The 9,660-nt window shown below is 48.4% G+C and overlaps 1 long non-coding RNA gene across 4 annotated transcripts; it reads left to right on the top strand.

Annotated features, from left to right (window-relative positions):
- The first annotated feature begins 302 nt into the window (after positions 1–302).
- On the top strand, positions 303–8,988 carry LOC146399920 (uncharacterized). 4 transcript variants are annotated; one of them, XR_014816749.1, is made up of 5 exons: positions 304–692; positions 5,587–5,698; positions 5,947–6,074; positions 6,535–6,636; positions 7,213–8,988. It is a non-coding gene; the product is annotated as an uncharacterized LOC146399920 (long non-coding RNA). The 4 variants fall into 4 exon arrangements; XR_014816746.1 differs by having other exon boundaries at positions 612–692; positions 5,947–6,285; positions 7,213–8,680; XR_014816748.1 differs by lacking the exon at positions 5,587–5,698 and having other exon boundaries at positions 303–692.
- The last annotated feature ends 672 nt before the right edge of the window (positions 8,989–9,660 follow it).

The following is a 9,660-nucleotide window of genomic DNA, read 5'->3' as shown; positions in this document are numbered from 1 at the left end:
CAGGCCCTGCCATTATCCTTATTATTGGAGTTATCCTTACTACCCAACCCCACTCCCTGGAGAAGGGAATACCCCTTTCCACAGTCAGCCTAGAAGCTGTAGCCCCAGGGCCTCTCCCCGCTTCTTTTGGCCCCGATGCTCCATACTTGGATGGGGAAACCTCTGATTTGGAGGAAAGAGAAGGAAGCGAGTGGGTGGGTGGGTTCCAAACCCTCTTCCCACAGCTGTGACCTTTGCACAAGCTCTGCATTCTCGGGCCCAGAGCCACAGTGGGCTCTCCGATGTGTAATTTGCATATCTTCTAACTGCCTTCCCCAGAACGCTGGTGAGGGAGGCAGGATCTGTGGCTGGAGGGAGTTCTTCCTCAGAGAATGGGTGCTGGGAGGTGCATCAGTGGGGATCCTTAGCTCAAAGGACCTTCTCAGAGCAGCCCAAAGGTCCTCCCAACAAGGGCCCCAGGGCCTGGAGTCCCTCCCTGCCCCACTCCCTTGAAGTGGCCTCTTGAAGAGGGTGGCCTACTTTTTTCTGGTTTGAGACACGATGTTGTCTCAAGGCTGGTCATGCCGTGGTTGAATGAGCCTCCGTCTTGGAGTTTGGAGGCCAGGTTTCCCGTTAGCAAGTGGCCAAGTCTTCTCGAGGCCCATCTACAAGCAGAAGCAGTGCTGGCCTGGAGTTCCTTGATGAGGTAGCAGGTAAGGATAGTTCCTGACCCAGGAACTTCAAATGCCACCAGTGTGGCCCTGGAGAGGCCTGTTCCCCAGTGTGAGGGGACTGCTATTATTGCCTAAACAAGGTAGTGTGTTTTTAGTTAATGATATGTGTTTCTTTTGTTATCAGTTAATAATATAAGCAGTTAATATTTATTTAACAGACATTGCATTAAATGTTTTAATTTATTTTAATTTATATTTTTATTTTTTGGCCCATCACCCTTAGCACAATCAGGGCATATTTTTTTTTTCCTTCCTTCCTTCCTTCCTCTCTATCTTTCTTTTTTCTTTCTTTCTTCTGTGCTTGTGGCATATGGAAGTTCCTGAATCAGGGCTCAAACCCTTGCCACAGCAGTGACAACATCAGATCCTTAACTGCTAGGCCACCAGGGAACTCCCAGTTTTAATTTATTTGAATAAAACAAGTATTTATTTAGGGCCTACTCTGTGCCGGCTACTGTTCTAGGAACTAGCAATTCAGTTGAAAACTAGATCCCTGCTCTCCTGGGATTTATTTTCGCCTGGGAGAGACAGATGATAAACATTTATATGAAAGTAATGAAGATAATTTCAGCCACTAATGAGTCCTGCGAAGTGAATAATGTAGAAGAGGGTATAGGGGGTCTGGGGAGGGGGGGACAACAGTTCTGAGGGGGTGATAGATGTGCCCGACTTGGAAGAAGTGACAATGAAGCCACCCACGGGGAGGGGGTTGTTCTCGGTAGAGGAGAGCATGTGTAAACGTCCTGAGACAGAAGCAAAGCTTGAGGACCAGCGAGAGGGCTGGGTGGTGGCAGCCAGTCTGGGCATGGGGCTGGGGTACCGGATGAGCTACACGGGGCCTCCCGTGGGTGTGGTCTTGCAGACCGGGTGAGAGGCATCCTCCTCAGGGGAGCCTTTGGGAGGCTTTGGAAGGGAGACATCGCGGATTGATGCAGCTTCAGGAGGGCTCTGGCTGTCCGTGGATAAGAATTAGGATGAGGTCAGAACGGAAATCAGGAAATCTGTCGGGAGGAAACTGTCTACATTGTCTCAGCTGATCGTCCCAACAGCTCCATCCTTTTAGTTGGGTAACTGAAACTTTGGGACCCTGTGTGGGGTTGGCCGGCCCATAAGCTGGTGAATGCAGGGCCAGGATATCTGAGCCAAGGCAGCTGTTCTCCCCTGGTCTGCTTTACCAGTCTTCTGTAGATTGCATCTCCCTCCCCACACGGCTTTGCAAGCTGCTGCAAGTCATGCTGTTCGTTGTGGCTGACTGGCGGATGCTGGGAGCAGAGGAGATGCGGGGAAGGATCCAGGTGGGGCGGGGCTGGGCCAGTGGCGGAGGAGGCCAGGCAGCTGTTCCTCGCATCTCTGTCTGGTCAGCTGGCCTGACTGCAGCAGGATGCTCCCTCCACCCTCCCGAGGGGGTTCCCATCTCATCACGGGGTCTCCTTTCCCCACCACAGAGGGTCCCAGCGCTTCTGTTTGTGTTTGTGTCCAGTGCTCCCCCGAGACCCGAGACTCATGGTCACAAGATTGCTGCCTCCACAGTTGCCTCTGGTTTTGAGAGCCATAGGGTGAGAATCAGCCACTTGTGTTTTGCCATAACAGCTGCCTCCATGGTAACAGCCTGTGATATCACTGGAAAAGTGATTTGCAGGACTAGGGAGCTGGAAGGACGCAGCGACGGGGCTGGAGGGAGCTGGGGCAGGAGGCGGCAGCTTCCATGCCTGTGCTCCAAGGTGTTAGACACTCAGCCCTCCCCATAGCCCCTGTCATGTGCTGTCCCTTGGTTCAGGTTTAGCAAATCCAGATGTTCTTCGGAGAGCTCAGGCATATCTGGCCCCTTTATAAACTTCTCTTCATTTTTCAGCCAATCTGACAAACACTTCTAATCACCTCATTCTGTGAGTTGCAGGACATCTCAGGGCCGGAGGGGGTTAATGAGAAGGAACCTTCCCTCCTTGATGGTGGGGGGGGCACCCCTGCCCCCTGGGTCTACCCTAGGCCAGCCCGACTGTCTGTCCAAGGGACCTCTGAAGACATCAGAGCAGTCTTTTCTTAGAAACAGGAAGTTGTCCTCAGCCAAGTACAGATGAACTGAAGCGCCCAGAAACCTGAGGATCGCTCCAAACTCAGAGGCCTGGAGGCAGACCCAGAGGGCTGAATTCCTGGCCCGGCCTCCACCTCCTTCTCTCATGAATGGGATGGATCTCAGCTGTGGTTTCAGCCATTCTTTACTGCACTCAGCCCACTCTGTAAGTGCTGGTAACACAGTCACTGAAATACTTTTCAGCAAAATCATTTTCGCCCCTCAAAGAAATACACGAATTGAGATTTTTTTTTTTTTGTCTTATGTCCTTTTTTAGGGCTGCACCCAGGGCATATGGAGGTTCCCAGGCTAGGGCTCCAATCGGAGCTATAGCCACCAGCCTACGCCAGAGCCACAGCAATGCTGGATCTGAGCCACGTCTGCGACCACAGCTCACGGCAACGCCGGATCCTTAACCCACTGAACAAGGCCAGGGATTGAACACACAACCTCATGCTTCCTAGTCGGATTTGTCTCCGCTGTGCCACCAGGGGAACTCCCAGTTGAGATGCTATTATCTGTTATTTTTCTTAACCTCGTTAAGTTCTTTGGGCAGACCCTCAGCACCGCATGATTGCAAAGTTTGCCAATATGCTGCTGAGGCCGTTACTGGAATGGAAGAGAATGGGATAAAATGAAGATTATATTTCTTTCCAAACACAGCAGGCGTAGTAACGGGGAGAACTGTGTAGAGACAGCTATTTGTCGTGTCTTATTGGCAAAGCTGCTTCATAACGCTGTAAACTCTTTTTCCAAGGGGCAAATAGACACCTCTCTGCTTCTTGAAGAGCAGAAGCCTATCTTTAAGTCCATGTGGTATCCCCAGCACCAAGCTCGAGGCTTGAATTTTGGTAGCTACTAAGTATATAGTCATCGGATGGATAGATGGATGAATAAATAAATGACAGTTGATGAAATCAGTTGTTGATTCGCCAAGGTCATAACAAGCCAGAGACTGGGTGAAGGGGAATAGAGAAGGCAAAGCATTGGCGGTGGAGAGGAAGTCTCCCCTGGGGGTGCCGGTGGGATGTTAGGGGAGGTAACATCGGACTGAAAATCAGAACAAGTATTAAATCCTGACTCTCTCACTGGGGAGCTGTGTGGCCTCAGACAAGTTGCTCAGTCTCTCTGAGCCTCCATTTCTTCATCTCTACAACAAAGCTTTGAGTACCTATAAGCATTGTGACATTACCCATGGGATTAAATGAGGCAGGGAGGGGAGAGAGCCTAACACTGCCCTGCCCAGGGCCTCTGCACACTCTTCACAAGCCAGCAGTTCCGCAGGCTTGGCTGAATCTGTGGCTCAATCTCTTTTAAATGTTCAAGGAGATTTGTTTTCCCACTGAGTCTCCCAACTCCCAGCTCTCTTTCTGGTGGTTCCTTCTTATAGGCCGGGAGCCAGAAAGCCTTCTTTTGTCCTGGCTGTGCTGCATCTCTTGGGCGAGTCATATCACCCGAGTGTGGCCAGCCTTCCCTCCGTGGTACCTGGAGTCATCAACGTCATGGGTCTGAGTGAGCACCTCAGAGAAACTTCAGAATGCGCTCTCATGTGCCTTTGGAGCTGTGGGGTACAGAGCTCAGATGTAATTTATTGGTGTGCTTTTACCGAAAATTGGGCCAAGGACCAGCATTAATGACTGTGCTTTATGAGCAACAACAGCTCAGCTGAAAGGAGATCCAGGCCCTGGTCCAACTCTTCCTTCAGCTCCAGGCTTCTCTGCCCATCCCGCCACCACCTACACACAGGCGCCCAGGGACATGGCTTCTGCAGCCACCACCCCCCTGCCCCCCACCCTGGGCACTTGGGCTTTCCGATGGGCCTGCCAGGCAAGGGAGTGGTTCCTGTGGTGCGGTCCCCACAGCTCTTTTTCCATCAGGGTCACCAGGCAACCACCAGAAAGCGACAACTCCTGACGCAAACTCTGCTTTGCCCAGTGACAAGCTCTGTATCCCATTACTGAGCCTGGGCTGGCTCCAGGGCTGGATATGCCAAAGGCGTGATGCTTGCAAGGGTGGGCTCGGGAGCTCCAGCCTACCCTCTGCAGGCTCCCAGAGCTGCCAGCCATGGCCAAGGCAGTGAGCGAATGTGCGGGAGTCAGGCAGAGGCGCCAGGGCTGAAAGCCAGACACTGATCCCAAGTGAGGCGTTCTCCTTTGTCCCATTCTGACCGGGATGTTTTTCTTTCAGGATGTCACCCAGGAAATAGACTGCCATGTTATTTTAAAAAATGATACTAACGTCATATTTATGTGATGATTTATAGTGTTCAAAACAGATTTATTTCCAAAGTCAAAATTTATCCTCCAGCCAGCTGTTTGAGGGTAAGTAGGGTCTTGTCTCCATTTTAGAGATGGGGAAACTGAGGCTCAAAGAGAAGTTAACTCACCCAGGGTCACTCCAGCGAATAAGTAATCAACTGAGACCAACCTTAGGACTGTTTCCTACATCAAGCTGAGGCATTCATCTATTCTTTCCTACAGACTCTGCTCTCCCTTGAAATACAAGCTGGTTAACCCAACTATTTACTTACTGATTCTTCTAATAAGTATCCAGGGAGTGCCTCCTGCATGCCAGGTATTAGTATTAGCAAAGCAGTGAATAAAACATGCAACCCCTTGTCCTCATGGCACCTAGATTCTGAGAGAAGACAGACAGAAAAACACGTGTAAAATTTCGGGTGGAGATAAGGACAAGGGAGAAGGTGAAGCGGCACTGGGGGCTGGGGAGAGCCAGTGCCGGCCGGTCGGTGGCAGAGGAGACCCTCTGTTTACACAGACCAATCAGAGAAATCCTTCTGATCAGTTGCCACTGGATCCGAGGCTGGAAGAAGGGAGGGGGTGAGCCCTCACAGTGGTTCCTGGGCGTGTGCTGGATGACGTCATAGCTGAAGAGTCTGCACCCCAGCCCCCCAAGGGTAGGTATTATTACTCCGGGAGAGATGAGAAACCCTCACACTAGCCTGCCCAAGTCCCACAGCTACAAGTAAGGAGGAGGGATGACGACTGAGCTCTGTGATCAGAGGCTGCTTTTACGCCCCGCCAATTTCAGGCTGAAGCATCTTATCAGGTGGGAAGATATGCAGGGCAGGGTCCTCTTCCCTTACATTCCTCAAGAAACACCAAATGTTTTTATTATTTGACTTCCCTTTTATTTCCTGTTTAGATGTCCTATCAGGCAAAGGACCAGAGCCCAGAGATTACTGTCAACATCAAGTGTGCTGTAGCCAGAGAGACCGGGCGAAGGATGATAACGTGTCTTCAAACATCACCATTTGCCGGGCACTCTGCTAAGTATTTTATATCTAGTATCTCCCTAAATTTTCACAAAAATCCTCTAGTACAGAATCTACCTTTATCTTCATTTTATAGATGATAAGCTTGAGTGGCATAACCCCAGCCAAGGTTACAGGACTAAGAAGCATCTGATGAAGGGTCACCTTACCTCTGACACCATAAAATGAGCTCTTAAGCCCTCAGGAAGGGGTGAGCGGAACCTTAAGAGGCAAGAATTGATGGAGAGGTGGCATAAGGGCCCAAGGCAGGGCAGACACTGGGTCCGCTTTGTTGTCACCTGTTTATCCAATAGTACCTCGTGGAGTAACTAGGGGCTGGCTCTCAGTGAAAGGTTTTGTTTCCAGAACTGCACCATAGCATCAGGACAAGCAATTGGTGAATTTACTAAGAACATGGGGGAATCTCCTTAACATCTGATTTTTTAAATTTACATTTTTTTTTCTGATTATTAAAATAGAGGCTTCTGGGCAACAAATGAGAACACGCAGAAAAGGGTGAAGTAAAATGAAAACATCATGGAGTTCCTGTCGTGGCGCAGCAGAAACAAATGAGCTGTGGTGTAAGTTGCAGACTCGGCTTGGATCTGGTTGCTGTGGCTGTGGTGTAGGCTGGCAGCTGTAGCTCTGATTGGACTGCTAGCCTGGGAACCACCACATGCCATTGGTGCAGCCTTAAAAAGCAAAAAAAAAAAAAAAAAAAGGAAAACATCTCCCAAGTTACCAAAGATAATCATCATTGCCATTCTGATATCTTAGTGCTCCAATCTCCTTTCTAGATTTCTTTAAAATAGGTCATTTAGTCAAAACAGTTCTTTACATGGAATGATGCAAGATCACCTCCTTCTGTGAGGGGAACTCTGCCTGGGACCCCAGCTACACACACACACACACACACACACACACACACACACACACACACACGGGACAGCTGGGGCTCAGGCTCCGAGTTCTTCCTTTCCTCTCTGCCCATCACCTGTGAGCTGCATGAGAATCTGTGTAAAGCCAGACTCTGACGGGGCTCTGTGGTCTCTGGAAAGATTTTCACTGACCCTGAGCTCTGGCACAGCCAGAGGGCATGCACCTCTGCTACCGAGCACTACATTTCCTTAACAGGAGCTCCTCTTTGTCCTCCCTAGATGGCGAACGTTCGAGAGCAGACAGCAAGATTCACAGCCGTCTGGCCTCTCCCTCTCCTCCCCCAGATGGGCTGAAGGCAGATGACAGAGCCTGAGATAGACTTGAGGAGGGGCAGCTGGAGGATGGATGGCAAGCCAAGCAGAGGCGGACATTCTCTGGTCCCTGCTCGACCTTTGGCTTAATCATAACCACGTGAGCAAAATCCAGGCTACAGAGCAGAACAGAGATTAGAATAGAGTTACCTTGGGGAGACCAAAGGGGATAAAGCCATTACTGCATCAGACCATGTGCTGTTGCCGACATCATCCTCTAAGCGATGACAGTAAGAGCAGCTGTCGTTCACTGAGCCCCCCTGTCATTTTCCTGGCACGGCGTTCAGTGCTCTGGGAGGACAACCTCATTGGTCCTCTCAGCACACTGTGCAGGTAGGTGTTATTGCTGTCCTCACTGTGGAAATGAAGAGCCTGAGGCTCAAAGAGTAAGATGCCCAAAGTCACCCAGCTTGTTCATGGTGGAGCTATACTTTGAGACAAGGCAGTTTTATAGTAGATCCTAAACCTCTCTCTTGAGGTTCAATTTCATTCATTCATTTACTAAGTAAGCATCCTGATTCAAGGTACTGTTGCCTTTCACCTGGACCACGGGTGATAGTAACTGTCTAAGTCTTTCCGCTCTCTGATACACAGAGGTTCACCCTTGGCTGTACACTGGTATCATCTGGGAAAATTTTCCCAGAACAGGTGCCTAGTCTCAGAGATGCTTGTTTAACTTGTCCGGGCCATGGTCCAGGCGGCAGCTAGGTATATAAGGAAATAAATTCTGATCATGCCTCTCTCCCATTTGAAACATTTTCCTGGATAAAGGCCTCCATTCTCAGTTTGGCTTCACTCCCTGGCTCTCTGGAGCCTGCCTTACCTCCTTACCAGCCTCTTACTCAGCCTAGCTGCACTCACAGCACACTGGCCTTCTGGACTTTCTGGAATGTTCCAGGCTTCTTGCTGCCTCAGGGTCTTTACATGCTGATCATAATTCTCTTCCTTATTTGTCTGATTGACTTCTACTTACTTTTTAGGTCTTGGCGTAGCTGATTCAAAAAGCAATTACAATTCTCCACCCCTCCCCCATCTTCACTTCTTGCCCTTAACTTCCCATCAGGGGGCAGAGTCTCTTTTCCACTTCTTGAGTCTGAGCTTGCCTGTGACTTGCCTTGGTCAATAGAATGGTGCAGAACAGATGACCCTGACTGACCCTCAGCAGTCTTGCAGGCTTCTGTTTGCTCTCTTGAAACCCACTGTCACCCTGTGAACAAGCCTGATCTGGCCTGCCTGCAGATCCCAGCTGACCTGAAACAAACCACAGACTCATAAGGAAGGCCTGCTGAGATCAGAGCCCGGGCTGGATCAATAGAACCTTTTAATGGATCCACAGACTTATGACCAATAATAAACATTGGTGTTTTAAGCCACTGAGTTTTGGGTTGATTTGTTATGCAGCAATAGATAGCTGACTGATATAACTTCAATATCAGTCCTGTTTCTCTTCCAGCCTAGATCTGATTCTTCCACTTGTCCATTCTCATAGCATCTTGCTCTTGTCAAGTGCAGCATTTATGATAATTGTGTCAGAGTTAAACATTGTGCAATGAATAATTTTTCTCTCTCCTTTAAGCTCCATGAGATCAGAGACCATATCTGATTTGCCTCCTGAAATATTCTTATCACATAGCACTGTTTTGTACATTGTAAATGCTAAATAAATACTTGTCATAAAACAAATGCAGAAAGAATGAATGTATTTATTAAATATTTATAGTGCCTTCTACACAATGGATATGCTTGCAAAATTTTAAAGACAGAAGAATGAATAAGGCATAATCTTTGCTCTTAAGGTGTTCACAGTTTAAAGGCTGGGATGTGAATATGTAAATAAAAATCAGAGGCCAAAATGCATAAGTATAATTAAGGATATTTTAAGTGTTCATGAGAGAAGGGCTGAGTAGGGGTTGAATAAATCTAGCGAAAAAAGAGATTTCTGAAAAATGCTGTATGGAGAAAATATTTGAGATGATGGTTCTATATCTGATAAATGTGTGATAGTGGGTATTCAAATGCCATAAGTGGTGCTGCCCTTGGCGGTGTGGCTTTTCAGAATGATTAACAAAGCTTGCTAAATTTCCATACAAGACAAAAGACAGTCTTCCCTCGATTTACATAGCAGTTGCATTTATGGAAAATGCAAACCACACAAAACCATATTTTAAAATTGTACAAAAAGTGCTTATATGTAAATGAGATTAAATATTAGGCTCATATCATTACAAGTAGGTTTTACCCACATGAATGTCAGAAGGGACATTTGAAAGCCAACCATGTGGAATGTGGCGCAATTTTTTTGTTGCTGGGGAATGTCCCATAATCTAGAATATCTAGCTCCCCGGCCCTCTACAC

Source organism: Sus scrofa, chromosome 9 (genome assembly GCF_054392235.1).
Source record: "Sus scrofa isolate SSC_HxYL_T2T_F1_AM1 chromosome 9, Sscrofa_HxYL_maternal_Yorkshire_Landrace_v2.0, whole genome shotgun sequence".
Taxonomy (NCBI): Eukaryota; Metazoa; Chordata; class Mammalia; order Artiodactyla; family Suidae; genus Sus; species Sus scrofa.
This window is presented reverse-complemented; position numbering and strand designations above follow the sequence as displayed.